Here is a 16,749-nt window from a genome sequence, read left to right as displayed (position 1 = left end):
ACTCACTCGACCCTCAGAACAATGATTCTAAGCCTCCCAGTGTGCATAAGATTCACCTGGAGGGCTTGTTCAAAATGAAGATGCCCAAACCCCTCCCCAGATCTCAGGAGTCAGAATTTGGGGGCAGAGGGTCATGGCACCTGGGGGGATTTAGCAGCTGCCCAGGTGAATCTGATGTTCACTAAAGTTTGAGAATCATTCCTTCAGACCAGTGGTTCTCAAAGTACCTCTTAGAAATTCAAATTATCAGGGGGTTGTTGTTTAGTTGCTTCAGTTGTGTCCGACTTTTTTGTGATCCCGTGGACTGTAGCCCACCAGGCTCCTCTGTCCATGGAATTTCCCAGGCAAGACTATTGGAGTGGATTGCTATTTCCTGCTCCAAGGGATCTTCCAGTCCCAGGGATCGAACCCATGTCTCCTGCATTGGCAGGCAGATTCTCTACTGCTGAACCACCTGGGAAGTCCATAAATGATCAGGTGAGGGTCAACAATCAATTTTAACAAGGCTTCCAGATGATTCTGAGGCTTGCTCATGTTTGAGAACCACTGTCTTAGACTAGGAGGTGGATAACACAATGGTTTTCAGGGGCCCGATATGCACACAGAGGGCTGATAAAGTTGAACTATCCTGGGAGAACTTGTGCCTGCACGCTAAGTCACTTCAGTCGTGTCCGACTCTTCGCAACCCTATAGACCGTAGCCCACCAAGCTCCTCTGTCCATGGGATTCTCCAGGCAAGCATACTGGAGTGGGTTGCCATGCCCTCCTCCAGGGGATCTTCCTGACCCAGGGATCAGACCCAGGTCTCTGATGTCTTCTGCATTGGCAGGTGGGTTCTTTACCATTAGCGCCATCTGGAAGCCCAGGAGGACTTGTAGTTTGCTAGAAAGATTAAAGCATTTGAATTTTAAAAAAGACAAAGAAAAGGAAAACTTGCTGGCCAAACAAAGCACCTCTGCAGACCAGATCAGCTAGAGGCCACCACTGTGTTCTCCGGCAAGAGATGGCATCTTACGTGGCTATTTTCTTCCTAGGAATACCTGGATGACTCCTCAGGTGAGCAGTAATCTCCTTGAGGACACAGCTCTACTCCTTGCGCATCTGAAGGTGGCACCCAGTTGGACCTCTGCTCACTAGATGCTGACAACATTCACCCAGTTATCACAACCAAAGATGTTTCCAGATGCTGCCAGATTTCCTCTGGGCAGGGTGGGGGGGATTTCCTCTGGCTGAGAACCACTGGATTATAGGTAAGAAAGGGAAAAAAGAGGAGAGCAATCAGCCTCAATATTTAAGCCAAGGATGCAGCCAGGAAGGAGTCCAAGGGCCACCCAAGACACAACTCCTCTAATGTGCTGTCTGCTCTGGACCTCCCTCTGGGCTTTGCCAGGTCTCCATCAAGCCCTCCTCATGTGACCCTCTCCCTCCCTTGCCTTTTACACGTGCTGCTCCCCAATAGCCTTCCCCACTCCTAACTCCACACGTAAGTCTGGTTCCAACATGCGAAAGCCTGTAACATGCTGGGATTGAGTTTTGAGCCTGATCTGGCCCTACTCTGTATCCATTCAGATACCTGTGAGCCAAGAACCCTTGAGAGGTTCCAAGCAGACTGAAGATGCAAGTCCATCCTCTCAGAGAAGGGAGTAAGGGCTTCCCACATTGGGGCAGGAGCTAGGGTGGATTCACCCCAGATTGGGCTCCTTGCCTTCAGTGAGGGTCCCCACCTTATTATAGTTATCCTAACAACATCCCATCATTCTCACGCAATGGAAGAGGCTCCTCGACCACAGTGGGTTAAAAGATATTTACGAACAACAGAAATCTTTGAAAATCCCCCTCTGTCCAAGTCCATGGTAAATGTTCTGTCTGAGGGGGTCTCCAGGGACTCTGCATGCCTTCTATTCTGTGTGCTGCTCCAGGAGAAGAGAATTCCAAATCCCAACTCCTTTTAAATACCTAACTGATTACAGTTAGAAATTGATGTCAAGCGGAGTGAGTTGCAGCCAGCTCTGTACCATTAGCCCACACCAATTTCATTATTTATTTCTTCAAAAATAAGAGCTCTCAGACATGTGTCATAGAGGGGAGAGTGAAGTCATGGTCTGAATTCCTGCGGCAGACTCTCCCCTTACCTGGATGTGGGTTAAGTGGCTGCCGAAAGATTTTTAAAATTTATTTATTGAAGTATAATTGATTTACAATGTTGAGTTAATTTCTGCCGTACAACAAAGTGATTCAATTATACACACATATATATTCTTTTCCTTGTGGTTTATTCCAGGAGATTGCATATAGTTTCCTGTGCTATACAGTTAGGACCCTGTTGCTTATCCATCATGTATTAGTAGTTTGCATCTGCTAATCCCAAATTCCCAATCCATCCTTCCCCCAGCCTCCTTCTCTGTATCTGTGTTTCTGTTTCCTATACATATGGTATTTATTTTTATTTTTCTGACTTACTTCATTTAGATGACAATCTCTGGGTCCATCCTTGTTGTTGTAAATGGCATTATTTCATTCTTTTTTATGGCCGAGTAGTATTCCATTGTGGCTACTATAATGGAATACTACATATAATATTCTATATATGGCTGAGTAGTATTTTATAATATATATATATATGTATATATATACACACACACACACACAATGGAATACTATTCAATGGACATGCACTTGGGCAAACTCTGGGAGGTGGTGAGGGACAGAGGCCCAGTGTGCTGCAGTCTATGGGGTTGCAAAGAGTTGGACATGACTGAGTGACTGAACAACAACAACTACATATATATATATATATGTTATATATACATACATTGGAGAAGGAAATGGCAACCCACTCCAGTATTCTTGCCTAGAGTATATGGACAGAAGAGCCTGGCAGGCTACAGTCCGTAAAGTCACAAAAAGTTGGACACAACTGAGCGAGTATCCACGCATATACATACATATCCCATCTTTTTGATCCATTTACCTGTCGATGGACATTTAAGTTGTATCCATGTCTTGGCTGTTGTGAATAGTACTGCTATGAACATAGGGTGCATGTGTCTTTTTGGATTACAGTGTAAAGCAGCATCTACATTTTATGAAGAAGGAAGGAGGCAATACCTCCTGCTTCACAGAGAGATGATCAAGGAAGGGAGGAGAAGCAGGAAGGTGGCGACCACACTCCTTACCCTGGCGTGCTCTGGGGTGGGAACACCGTCTGCCCTCTCTAGTCCACTGGTTCATCCAGAGAGCTCTGCCCTGAGGCCTAGGAAATGTGTGCAGGTCGCGGTGAAACGTTATACCTGAGCTTCCTCATCTGAGATATGGGGCCAAAAATCCTCCTCCTTCTCTTCTCATGAGTCCTCGAGAGGTCGCACAAGAGCATCACTTTGAGTGCACGTGACAAAAGAGCCTTGTGAGACCAAAGGAAGAGAGGGACTGAGTGGTCCCCTAGATTCTTGAGGGGGTCTTCTCAGTTCAGTTGAAGTCATCCAAGTCTAAGCCACAGGTGGACATCTTGTACAGCCTGAGGTCAGCTGCACAGCAGCAGCCCCTGCCACCTCACCTCGCTGTCCACAGCCACCAGCTCAGTGGGTGCTCTCCTGTGTCTCCTTCCTGTGGACTCAGGAAAGGGAGGCAGAATGGGGCCTGGGAGATGTGGGGTGGAGGGCGGCCGGGCAGTGGAGGGGGTCTCCTCCTAATGCATGCATAGGATTTCCCCAGCCTTGGATTTTGCAAGAGAAATTAAAGGGTGAGAACCTGCCTTTCTTTCCATTTTATTTTTTGTCTTGTCTATTTTTATTATTTTTTAAAATTTATTTTATTGAGGTATAGCTGATTTACCATATTGTGTTAATTTCTGCTATACAGCAAAGTGACTCAGTTCTACACACACACACACACACCATATTGTGTTAATTTCTGCTATACAGCAAAGTGACTCAGTTCTACACACACACACACACACACACACACACCATATTGTGTTAATTTCTGCTATACAGCAAAGTGACTCAGTTCTACACACACACACACACACACACCATATTGTGTTAATTTCTGCTATACAGCAAAGTGACTCAGTTCTACACACACACACACACACACACACACCATATTGTGTTAATTTCTGCTATACAGCAAAGTGACTCAGTTCTACACACACACACACACACACACACACACACACATTCTTTTATATGGGAACTATAGTCAACATGTAAACTTTAAAAATAAAATGAAATTAAAAAAATAAAATAAAATAAAATATAAAAAATAAAATAAATAAATAAATAAATAAAGTTAGCCTTTACTCCAAAAAAAAAAAAAAAATAACATGTGGTAGACCATAACAGAAAAGAATATGAAAAAGAATATAAATATGTATCATTTCTTTTCCTTTTTAAAAAACATTTTTTATTTTTTTTTTGTAAGTGAACAGAATTTTATTGACTCATTGAAAATATGAGGGGGAACAGCTCTAATAATGACAAACTCCAGGATGGTTAGAATAAATCTCCAAGGTTACCTTTTTAAAAAAAAAATTTATTTATTTCAATTAGAGGCTAATTACTTTACAATATTGTATTGGTTTTGCCATACATCAACATGAACCCGCCACGGGTGTACACGTGTTCCCGTTTCTTTGGCTGCGTTGGGTCTTAGTGCTGGCACATGGGATCTTCGTCGCTGTGCATGGGCTTCTCTCTCATTGTGGCATGCAGACTTAGTTGCCCCTCGGCATGTGGGATCTTAGTTCCCTGACCAGGGATCAAACATGTGTCCCCACCCTGTATTGCAAGGTAAATTCTTAACCAGTGGACCATCTTTCTTTTTAAAATACTGAGTCTAGGAGCCAGGGCGGCAAGCAGCAAAGACACGTCAAATGAGCTGGAAGAGGGGGGCCCATCACTTGGCAGAGGCTGGGACATGGGATGGCCACTGAGCTGCTGATGGACTCACCCGTCACTGGGCAGCTCCTGAAGCAGGACCTTGGGGTCCCACTGACCAGAGTGAACGACATGTACTTGAAAATGTTTATTCAAGATCCTCCTACTTGAAAAGAAAGTACAGTCAAAGTTCTCAAGTTTCTTGCAGACACTTTGATTCCTCCCCTCTCCCCATTTCCTTCTTGTTGACTACAGAAATTTCTGTAGAAGTGTGAAAATGTCTCTCTGGAGCCATAAAATCAAAGCATTTTGAAGTTACATCAGAATCAGCAGAGTTTTTGCCCCCAGTTATCTTCCTGTCTGAGCATCGGTCTCGTCAGGGTTCATGTCTGCACTGGCCTTAAAGGATTTTGATTTTCAAAAGGAAGATGAAGAAGATGGCTTTGAAGGTGTTAAGTGTGGAGAGTCAGGGTTTTGTTCTGGTTTGGCTCCAAGGAACAATGTGATCACCAAGAGTTGCATAGAATGGTATCTAATCTGAAAAATGAGATCTATTTTCATTCCTTTTCTTTCTTCCTTTTTTTTAGAAAAAAATCGAGGACTCATCTACACAGAACAGGGAAGCAGGACTTCAGACGGCAATTATCCAGACCAACATAAGGATGCAGTTTTGAAGATTCTCAGTAGGAATCCTTCCATACAGGGAGCATTGTGGTTCCCATGGAGGTGCTCCTTCCTATTTTCTCTGTTTGTTCCAGAATAATTACAACCTGAAGAGAAATCTGCCTAGGGTGAAATTCAGATGTTTGGTTCAGATAAAACACAGTCAGCCTGACTGGAAAAGCACAATGTATTCAGCATCCCTGTGCTGCGGATTAATTCAGACTCTCAAACGCATAATCAGAGGAACACATTTAAGAGAAGAGCACAATTCGCTAATGTTCTCGCTAAAACAACAGTTTCTCCCACTTCTATCTGCTCAGGCAGTTGGAACCAACTAATCCTTAGTGGAATTGGTCCCCAACATAGACTCATCTTCAAGTCTTCTCATCGGGGCGATTCAAACCCTTTGGAAGGGTCACATCTCCAAGGGAAGCCACAGAGCAAGTGCTGTGAGGATGTTTTAGCTCCACAGAAAGCAAGGCTTCCTCCTCTCGCTGCAATTTCCCCCTCTCTCATGTGGGCATCAGGACTGGCGATGCGGTTAATACCTGAAGTAGGTTGAAAGATATCTCCCTCCACACTCAAGTCTACCTGGAAGCTCAGAATGTGAACCTTACTTGGAAAGAGTTTTAGAAAAACCTTACTTGGAACCTTATTTGTAGATATAATTAGTTTAAGAGTCTAGAGATAAAATCTTGGATTTAGTCTGGGCTTTCCTGGTGGCTCAGTGGTAAAGAATCCGCCTGCAATGCAGGAGACGCAAGTTTGATCCCTGAGTAGGGAAGATCGCCAGCAGAAGCAAATGACAACCCACTCCAGTATTCTTGCCTGGGAAATCCCATGGACAGAGGAAGTCTGACGGGCTACAGTCTATGGAGTTGCAAAAGAGTTGGACCCAACTGAGCAACTAAACAATGTCAAAATCCAATGACTGGTGTCCTTGTAAGAACAGAGGCAGAGAGACTCAGCAGAATAGCATGTGAAGATGAACAAACAGATGTTTGCTGGAGACAAACACTAGAGTGATGCTCCCACAAGCCAAGGAATGCCAGGAGCCACCAGCAGCTAGTAAAGGCCAGGAGGCATCCTCCCCTAGCTCTCAGGGGAGCACAGCCCTGCTGATACCTAGGTTTTGTACTTTCGGCTTCCAGGATGATGAGAGGATAAATGTCTGTTGTTTTAAGCCACCCAGTTAGTGTTCATTTGTTACGGCAGCCCTAGGAAAGTAATATAATACCTTAATTATGTGTCACTCTCCAAATTTTGAACCTCTGGGTTTCTCCCTCTATAAACCTCTTCCTTCATGTAGCTTCCAAATTGCCAGAGGAAGTTGAAACCTCTGGATTCCACAGCTGGGAAGTGAAGAGCTAGTATTTTTTTTTTTTTTAATTTTGTAGATTCTTCTAGACTTTTTAAAAAGTTAGAGCATAATCGCTTTAGATTGTGTGTTAGTTTCTGCTGTACAATGAAGTGAATCAGTTGTATGTATGCATATATCCTCTCCCTCTGGGGCCTCCCTCCCACATCCCACCCCCACCCCATCCCTCTAGGTCATCACAGAGCACTGAGCTGAGCTCTCTGTGATGCACAGCAGCTTCCCTCTCTCTGGCTATCTATTTTACACATGGTAGTTTATATAGGTCAATGCTATTCTTTCAATTCCTCCCATCCTCTCTGTCCTCCTATGCCGTCAAGTCCATTCTCTATGTCTGCACAGGGAATATCACTCAGCCATAAAAATGAATGAAATGGAGTCATTTGTAATGATGTGGATAAACCTAGCATCTGACATACAAAGTGAAGTGAGAAAAACAAATATCACATATTAATGCATATATATGTTGTTGTATATTTTTAATGGAGAAAAATTTCAATTAAAAGAAGAGTTTTTAGAAGAACATACAATTACCCAACCCCAAAACTCTATAAATTCTTTCCTTACTCACCCCAGATGTATTTGGCTATGTTAATGCTTATGATATTTGAGATCCAGGAGATTTTAAAATGCAGACAATTCAATTGCTGCTAGATGCTACTCCCCCAATTCATCCCCCATCTTGTTGCCAAAGATGTGGTACATACATACAATCGAATATTACTCAGCCATAAAAGGAACAGAATTTGGTCATTTGTACTGATGTGGTTGGACCTAGTTGTCATACAGAGTGAAGTAAGTCAGAAAGAGACAAAGAAATATCATATATTAACACATGTACATATATATGCATATATATATAAAATGCATGTATATACATATATATGGAATCTAGAAAAATGGTACTGATGAACCTAATTGCAGGGTAGGAATGGAGACGCAGACAAGGAGATAGTTTTTAACTAGATGAGGTGGCTGTGTGTGTGTTAACAAAACCACAAGAGAACTACAGGAGAACAAAATGCCCTGGAGAACTACAAAGAACTACAATGCTAATACTTGATGAGGGTTCAGCTCATGACAATGGGTCAGTCCTGGGCCAAACACTCTCTGGGCCTCTTCTACTCAAATCCTCAGGAGGTCAGAATGATCACCACCTCGCTATACCTCATCTAAGAGAAACCATCCCCCAGAGGGAGTTTTTTGAGTGAGCAGAAGCAGCTTTGATTCCAGGCCTGGAGCGCCTGTGTCCTAACCCATCATTCCCCCTCTCCATCCCATCCCAACCCTAACACAAGCACCCAAGGGTTGATTCTTGTGACATCATGTTTCTCAACAGCAAATATAACTGTATGGCAGTTCAATAATTGATTTTGATGGGAAATGAAGCCATCACTTTACTTACTCATTAATCACTGCATCAGCAGAGTCAAAAAGTGTCATTCTACTGATGCCCAACTACTCCATGGGATGAAGAGGCTGCAGAGCAAACAGTGGAAGTATATTTCCAATGCAATCTTTTTTTGGTTTTTACATTTTATTTGATTATTTTTTATTTTTAATTGGAGGATAATTGCTTTACAATGTTGTGTTGGTTTCTGCTGTACAATAATGTGAATCAGCTATAAGTATATATATAGCCCCTCCCTCTTAAGCCTCCCTTCCCCACCCCATCTGACTCCTCTAGTTTATCACAGAGCACTGAGCTGAGCTCCCTGTGAAACACAGCAGCTTTCTACTAGCTATCTGTTCCTCGTATGGTAGTGCCTATATGGGGCTTCCCAGGTGGCGCAGTGGTAAAGAATCCTCTTGCCAATTCAGGAGATGTGGGCTCCACCCTTGGGTTGGGAAGATCCCCTGGAGAAGGAAATGGCAACCCACTCCAGTACTCTTGTCTGGGAAATCTCATGGACAGAGGAGCCTGGCAGGTTACTATCCATAAGGTCACAAAGAATCAGACACAACTTAGCGACTAAAGAACAACAGAGTGTCTATATGTCAATACCACTATCCCATTTGTCCCACCCTCTCCTTTCCGTGATCTGCCCACAGTCCATTCTCTACATCCGTGTCTCTATCCATGCCCTCCAAATAGGTTCATTAGTAACATTATTCAATATATTGCAATAATGCAATATATATGCATTAATATACAATATTTGATTTTCTCTTTCTGACTTACTTCACTCTGTACAACAGGTCTAGGTTCATCTGCCTCACTACAACTCAAATTTGTTCCTTTTCATGGCTGAGTAATATTCCATTGTATATATATGTATTATAACTTCTTTATCCATTAATCTGTCAGTAGACATCTAGGTTGCTTCCATGTCCTGGCTATCGTAAATGGTGCCCAAAGGTAGCCACTGAATATACTTGGAGATTGCAAGAAGATAACACAGAGAGATCTTTTCAGTCTGCTCAGATCTCCCATTCATTTGAACACTCTGTTGTCCTTTTCACAGGAGATGCTCTTGGCGTGATGCAGGATGGGGCAAGTCACAGGCTGTGCTTACCGTGTCTGTATAGACAGGACCACCTTTTCAGGGCAAGGAGTGGAAACAGGCAGGCAGCTCCAAATGCCTCACTAAGGCTACAGAGCTGGTCTTATTTCTGGGAGGAGGAATTGTTTATGCTGGTTATTTTCAAACATTGGGTACCAGAATCACCAAAGAGCTTAACAGAAATACAGACTCCTGGCCCTCATGCCAAGGGGGATCTGAGTGGGGTCAGGAATCCGCCTTTTATTTGTCATAGTAACTGATTTATAATGAGGTTACCAGAGGATTCTGATGCATAAACAGGGGGATAAATCATTGTGTGTTTTTTTTTCACTAAAGCAAATACTATTCAAATTGATATCAAAACAGTTGCCTCTAGCAACTACCATTCTACTTTCTGTCTTATGAATTTTACTATTTTAAAAGTGCCTCATATAAATGGAATTAAACAGGATTTATCTTTTTGTGACTGGCTTATTTCACAGAGCATAATGTTCTCATAGTTCATCCATGTTATAGTCTGTGTCCGAATTTCTTCCTTTTGAAGGCTGCATAATATTCCATTGTAGGGAGATACCAGTCATTCATCAATTGGATACCTGATTTGTTTCTACTTTTTGGTTATTATGAATAATTTTGTTATGAACATGGGTGTACAAATCTCTCTTTGTGACCACATTTTCAATTATTTAGGGTATATACCATGAAGAAGAATTGCTGTAACATGTGATTGTTTTATTTTTAATTTGAGGAACTGTCATACTGTTTTCCATAGTGACCGCACCACTTCACAATCCCACTAACAGGGCATAAGGATCCCAATTTCTCCACATCTTCATCAAAACTTGTTATTTTCTCTTTTTTTTTAAATAATAGCCATCCTGATGCATGCAACTAATTTAAGAAGAGGATATAAAATGTGCAGGCATCCTTTTATTTGAGATGGAAGATCAAACTCTATTATAATATACATATTGGAACAACAACCATGGACACTGGTTTTGCAGGGGACTAGTTAAAGGGGAGGAGAAGGCAATGGCACCCCACTCCAGTACTCTTGCCTGGAGAGTCCCATGGATGGAGGAGCCTGGTAGGCTGCAGTCCATGGAGTCGCTAAGAGTCGGACACGACTGGGTGACTTCACTTTCACTTTTCACTTTCATGCATTGGAGGAGGAAATGGCAACCCACTCCAGTGTTCTTGCCTGGAGAATCCCAGGGACGGTGGGGCCTGGTGGGCTGCTGTCTATGGGGTCACACAGAGTTGGACACGACTGAAGCAACTTAGCAGCAGCAGTTAAAGGGGAAAGTGACTGATTGGTGATCCAGAAAGAAAGAATATGTTTCTGTGCTGAGTAGCCCTGAGCTTAGCCTTGACCTTCCCATGTTTTGTCTAGGAGGCCTTGGACAATTAAGTTCCTTTCCTCTCTCAGATTCAATTTCATCATTTGCAAATAGGAATAATAAGGCCTAACATGTACCTCTTGGAGAAGGAAATAGCAACCCACTCCAGTATCCTTGCCTGGGAAATCCTATGGACAAAGGAGCCTGGCAGGCTATAATCCACGGGGTTGCAAGAGTCAGACATGACTTAGGGACTAAACCACCACTACTAACAACATGTACCTTTTACAAAATACATAAGTATTGGTAGTAAAGAGTAAAAAGCAGCCGGCACACAGTAGATACTGAATAAATAGCATCATCTTTAGGAAAATGAAAAGTTAAAGAGAAAAGAGAGTAAACTACTTCCTCTACTTCCCCAACACATCTGCACTTATACTCACACACATGCACACTCATACACACACACGACCCAGTAAAAGAAAACTACTGTAAAAGATGGGTCAGTATTTGTAAGACATGTAAATATACTCACCTTAAGAAAATAGAAACCAACATGCACAGACATTTTAAGAACTAAAAGACTCATGTTTTTGAGGGAAGAGCTGCTAAAAATGGTGCCTGGGACCTAGTGTGCCAAATGTATATCTTCTTCCAGTGCTAAAGATGACACCCATGCAGACCCAGACACGTTCGGACAGTCAAAAGCTTCAGAGACATGTGGCTGCCCACTCTCTAAGGCTGACCAACAAGCAAACTGTCAGCAGCCCGTTGATTTGACATTGCAGTTGGCCCAGGAAGTCTCTTTTGGACTTCCAGGTCCACACAGATACCTGCAAACAGGGTAATCGCTCCCAAGGCAATAGCTGCTCTCCAGCAGAGCCTCTACTAAACCCTGCCTGCTGCAGAGGGGATAATGAAGTGAATGCAGCAGACCTCTCTCCTGGGAGGTCTTCTCTCCTTCTCTCCTTCTTGGCCCAGGGCACACAAGAATCCTATGAGGCAGGTAAGAACACAGAAACACTTTATGCATGAAGAAATTACGGCTCATGGGAGTAAAGAACATTCCTCAGGATTGCAGAGCTGGTAGTGGTGAAGCTATGATTCTACCCCAGGCCTTTCTGAGCTCAGAAGCCAGGCCCTTAATGGGGTCAGCAAACCCTGGCCCACCACTTGCTTTTGTAAATAAAGTTTTATTGGAACACAGCTAAACCCATTCATTTACATATTCTCCATGGCTGGTTTCCTGTTACAACAATAGAGCTGCAGAGTTGCAATAGACATCACACAGCCCACAAAGCCTAAAATATTTATTATCTAGACCTTTACAGAAAAAGTTTGCCAGCCCCTGCTCTTAACTGTAATAATGTTCAGTTGGTCAAAGATTCCAGGGGCCTCAGCAGACAATCCATGGAGGGTTAGAGAGATCTTCTAGTTGGAATCAACAGAGATGAGACTCGTCCTCTCATCCTTTACTCACTGCCTCTGAACTTTCATGTTGAGAATCATCCCTTCTCCTTGGTTCAAGACTCACTCAGCTTCTCAGTGCCTCAGTTTTTCCATCTGCAAGTGGGAAAAACAGCATCATTTCCCTTGTAGAATTTCCACAACATTTAAACGAGCTCTGTTAGATAAGAGGCTTGCGACAGGGCTCAGCACAGAGTCAGCACTCGACCAACACTTATTTTCCTCTTTGTTTGGGCCCTGAACCAACAAGGTTATTCTGGGACTTCAGGAGGCCCTGTTACCTGGAGGATACACCTGCTGCCCGCCTGCCATTCAGTGGGCCATTTGGCCAAGGTACGGAGAGGACTCTGCTTTCTGGACAGACACAAAAGCTACAGTCAAAGTGCAGCACACATGAGGAGCCTCTTACCCGGCCACTGACTGTGCCTCATGGGCAAGCATTTAGGCAGAGATCACAGCCCTCTGGCTCCTAGGCTGCAGGGTCCGGGCTGGGGACTGCTATTAAATAAAAGCCTTCCATCAGCCCTGAGTCATTTGCATTTCACGGCCCAACCACCCAACCTACAGCTGTAAAGAGGAGGGCTCTCCATGCTCCAGAGCCCATGCACCGCCACTAGAGAGGCCTCTCACTGCAACTACGGAGCTCGCACATTCTAGCACCCATGCTCTGCAACAAGAAAAGCTTGGGCACCATACCTAGAGAAGCCTCCCACATGCCGCAGCTAGAGAAAGTCTGCAAGCCAAACGAAGACCCAGCACAGTCAAAAAAAAAAAAAAAAAAGAGCGGACTGTCCTGCTGGCCAGCCTGGGTTTGAATCCCAGCTTTCCTGCTTATCAGTTGTTGTACCTTCAGGGAACTCACTGCCCCTCAGTTTTCTCATCTGAAAATGGGGGGAATGGGTGGCTATAATAGTATCTGCCTAGAGGGCAGAAATAAGATAAAAATGTTATTATTCATCTCACCGTTAAGGCCCTCCAACCTCTCTGATGGCAGGGTCCAACGCACAATCGTAGGGAGAATAAGGCATCTGTGTTCCAGCCACGGCTGCTGGCGGTGGCTCAGTAAAGCTCCAGCTTCCACGTCTATCCTTCTCTTTCGCTCCCAGCCCCATTCAAGCAGGCACTAATCGCATTATCAAGATTATCTCCCGGTAGTCTCAGAGCTGCTGCCCTGGGACTCCAGTTTAATTCCGTTTTAATAACAGGTTCTTAAACACATTTGAAAACAAAATTATGATGCCCTTTCATCCCTTCAGTTGGGGAAAAAAACCTTCGCAATGTACAATAATGTGTTGGATTTTGTGTTGTCTATTGTTCTGCTGTTTTGATTTTTTTACTGTAAAGAATGTATATTGTTTTGGAGATGGTTGGGGGTTGGGACTCGGGGTGTTTTCCATTTCGAAATGATTTCCCTAGCAACAAAGGAAACAGCTAGTCTTCCCAGATGCCAGGACCTGCCTCATTTGAAAATTGCCTTGTCTGTAGGCCACAGAGATCACGGTTTCTAAAAGCGACAAATTCGCTTTAAGATGATATACCCAATTCAGGAACAGGCTTGGAATGCTTTGTTCATCTTGTGTTTATGGAAAACATAACATTTTATTTTCCCAGGCAGAACCAAGGAGGTAGTTAACTTTCTAGAAGTTTCCATCTGTTATAAAGGATACAACATATAGTGTTGCCTGTCGGGGAGATGAATGGAAAGAGGACTAATTGGACTTGATGGTAAGCAGAGAGGCTAGGCAACTGATGACTTTTTCCCCCTTTTCTTCTGATACTTATCCCCACTGATCCCACCCCCATTCCTGCAAAGAAAACAGTGTCCTAAATTTCATCAAGGTTAAATAGCCATCTCTTCTTGGTGACCTGTAATTCCACCATTAGTAAGACACTCCTTTAGCTAGATCTGCCTTTACCCAGCAGCCTCCTTTAAAACATCAAAGCAAAAGTAGAAGTTTTTGCAGTCTCTAAACATCCCTGGGTGAATTAGGGTAACTCTAGGATTACCTGGAATGCCCTGAAACAGCCTGGAGTGAACATAACCAGGGGGCCAAAGTCCCTGACCCCATATGCATAACGTCATTGCATATGTATTTTTCCTCCATGTTTATAGTTTCTATCAGATTCTCAAAGGCAAAGCAGGTTGCATTGGTCACCCTGCTGTGAGCAAGCAGCTCCCTCCCAGCCTCCAGACCCCACCATAGTTGCTGCCTGCCCCAGGTTCCTACCAGCATGCAGGCACAGGAAGCTAAATTATTTAGACCTGAACAGAAATGTAAGAGGCTTTCCCATTCTGACAAAACAGCTCTGTATCAGAGCCACCAAAATGTCACAGTTTCTCCATCAGCAGAGAGGCAAATTGTTCTAATCTATATGTGTCTCAGCAGCTAAGCCTGCTTATAATGAAGCATTATCCAAGCACTTGCCAGAGAAGGCATTTCAGACATCCAGTGATTTAAACCACCTCTGTAAAGCTCAAACAAACAAAAACCTATAAAGAGGGATTCCACTAATTCACTCTCATGACCGGGCAACCCATCCAAATACACTACATTATCAAGGGGATGAGAAAAATAATTAAAAAACGAAGAAGCTGGTTGGCATATAAATTCACTTTATTGAACCAGAAAAGTACCACATAGCAAGTTACAATTTAACTCAATGATATGATACTTGGCTAGAGTCTGCTGGTGAATTAGTCAGTCTCAGGTAGAGAATCCAGAAAGGGCTGGACAGGCATTGCTAAATCCTCCCAGCCTCCTGGGCTCTGGATGGAGGAACCACGCGGAGGAAGGGAGCTGGGATCTTAACTGGAGCCTAGATGACGAGTGGTCCTCAAAGTGTGGCCGCCCAGGCCGGCAGCAGCATGCGTATATGCTCAGTTGCTCAGCGGTGTCTGATTCTTTGTGACCCCATGCACTGTAGCCCACCAGGCTCCTCTGTCCATGGGATTTTATCAGCAAGAATACTGGAGTGAGTTGCCATTTCCTTCTCTAGGGGATCTTCCCGACCCAAGGATCAAACCCATGTTTCTTGCATTTGCAGGCAGATTCTTTACCACTGAGTCACCTAGGGACCTAACAAGAAGTGCAAATTTTCTTGGGACTTCCCTGGTGATCCAGTGGTTAAGACTTTGCCTTCCAATGCAGAGGCTGTGGGTTCAATCCCTGGTTGGGGAGCTAAGATCCCACATGCCTCGAGGCCAAAAAACCAAAACATAAAACAGAAGCAATATTGTAACAAATTCAATAAAGACTTTAAAAATGGTCCACATCAGGCAGAACACTCTGACATAAATCATAGCAAGATCCTCTATGACCCACCTCTTAAGAGTAATGGAAATAAAAACAAAAATAAACAAATGGGACCTAATTAAACTTAAAAGCTTTTGTACAACAAAGGAAACTAGAAGCAAGGTGAAAAGGGAGACTTCAGAATGGGAGAAAATAATAGGAAATGAAGCAATTGACAAAAACTCTCCAAAATGTACAAGCAGCGCATGCATCTCAATACCAGAAAAACAAACAACCCAATCAAAAAGTGGGCTAAAGAACTAAACAGACTCTTCTCCGAAGAAGACAAAAGTGAAAGTGAAAGTGAAGTTGTGTCCGACTCTTTGCAACCCCATGGATTGTAGCCTATCAAGCTCCTCTGTCCATGGGATTTTCCAGACAACAGTGCTGGAGTGGATTGCCATTTCCTTCTCCAGATGGCTAATAAATACATGAAAAGATGCTTAACATCACTCATTATTAGAGAGAGAAAAATCAAAACCACAACGAGGTATCATCTCATGCCAGTCAGAACGGCTGCCATCAAAAAGTCTATAAACAATGCCGGTGAGGGTGTGGATAAAAGGGAACCCTCTTACACTGCTGGTGGGAATGCAAACTGGTACAGCCACTATGGAGAACAGTGTGGAGATTCCTTAAAAAACTGGAAATAGAACTGCCATATGACCCAGCAATCCCACTGCTGGGCATACACACCAAGGAAACCAGAATCGAGAGAGACACATGTACCCCAGAGTTCATTGCAGCACTGTTTACAACAGCTAGGACATGGAAGTAACCTAGATGTCTATCAGCAGACAAATGGATAAGGAAGTTGTGGTACATATACACAATAGACTATTACTCCGCTATAAAAAAGAACACATTTAAGTCAGTTCTAATGAGGTGGATGAAACTGGAGCCTATTATACAGAGTGAAGTAAGTCAGAAAGAGAAACACCAATACAATATATTCATACACACACACACACACACACACTCACATATATATATACATGGAATTTACAAAGACGATAACAACAACCCTATATGCAAGGCAGCAAAAGAAACACAGATAGATGTAAAGAACAGACTTTTGCATTATGGGAGAAGGGGAGGGTGGGATGATCTGAGAGAATAGCATTGAAACATGTATATTAGCATATGTAAAACAGATGACCAATGCATGTTCGATGCATGAAGCAGGGCACTCAAAGTCAGTGCTCTGGGACAACCCAGAGGGATGGGGCG

The 16,749-nt window shown here is 43.4% G+C and overlaps 1 protein-coding gene and 1 long non-coding RNA gene across 3 annotated transcripts in view; both read right to left on the bottom strand.

Annotated features, from left to right (window-relative positions):
- KAZN (kazrin, periplakin interacting protein) overlaps positions 1–16,749 on the bottom strand; it is a 1,366,410-nt gene that overhangs the window by 453,639 nt on the left and 896,022 nt on the right. The gene's annotated exons all lie outside the window — the stretch shown is intronic.
- On the bottom strand, positions 11,946–15,205 carry LOC123333676. The gene is made up of 2 exons (XR_006551119.2): positions 13,190–15,205; positions 11,946–12,322 (listed from the first exon to the last, which is right to left on the bottom strand). It is a non-coding gene; the product is annotated as an uncharacterized LOC123333676 (long non-coding RNA).

This window comes from Bubalus bubalis, chromosome 5, assembly GCF_019923935.1.
Source record: "Bubalus bubalis isolate 160015118507 breed Murrah chromosome 5, NDDB_SH_1, whole genome shotgun sequence".
In the NCBI taxonomy this organism is placed as follows: Eukaryota; Metazoa; Chordata; class Mammalia; order Artiodactyla; family Bovidae; genus Bubalus; species Bubalus bubalis.
This window is presented reverse-complemented; position numbering and strand designations above follow the sequence as displayed.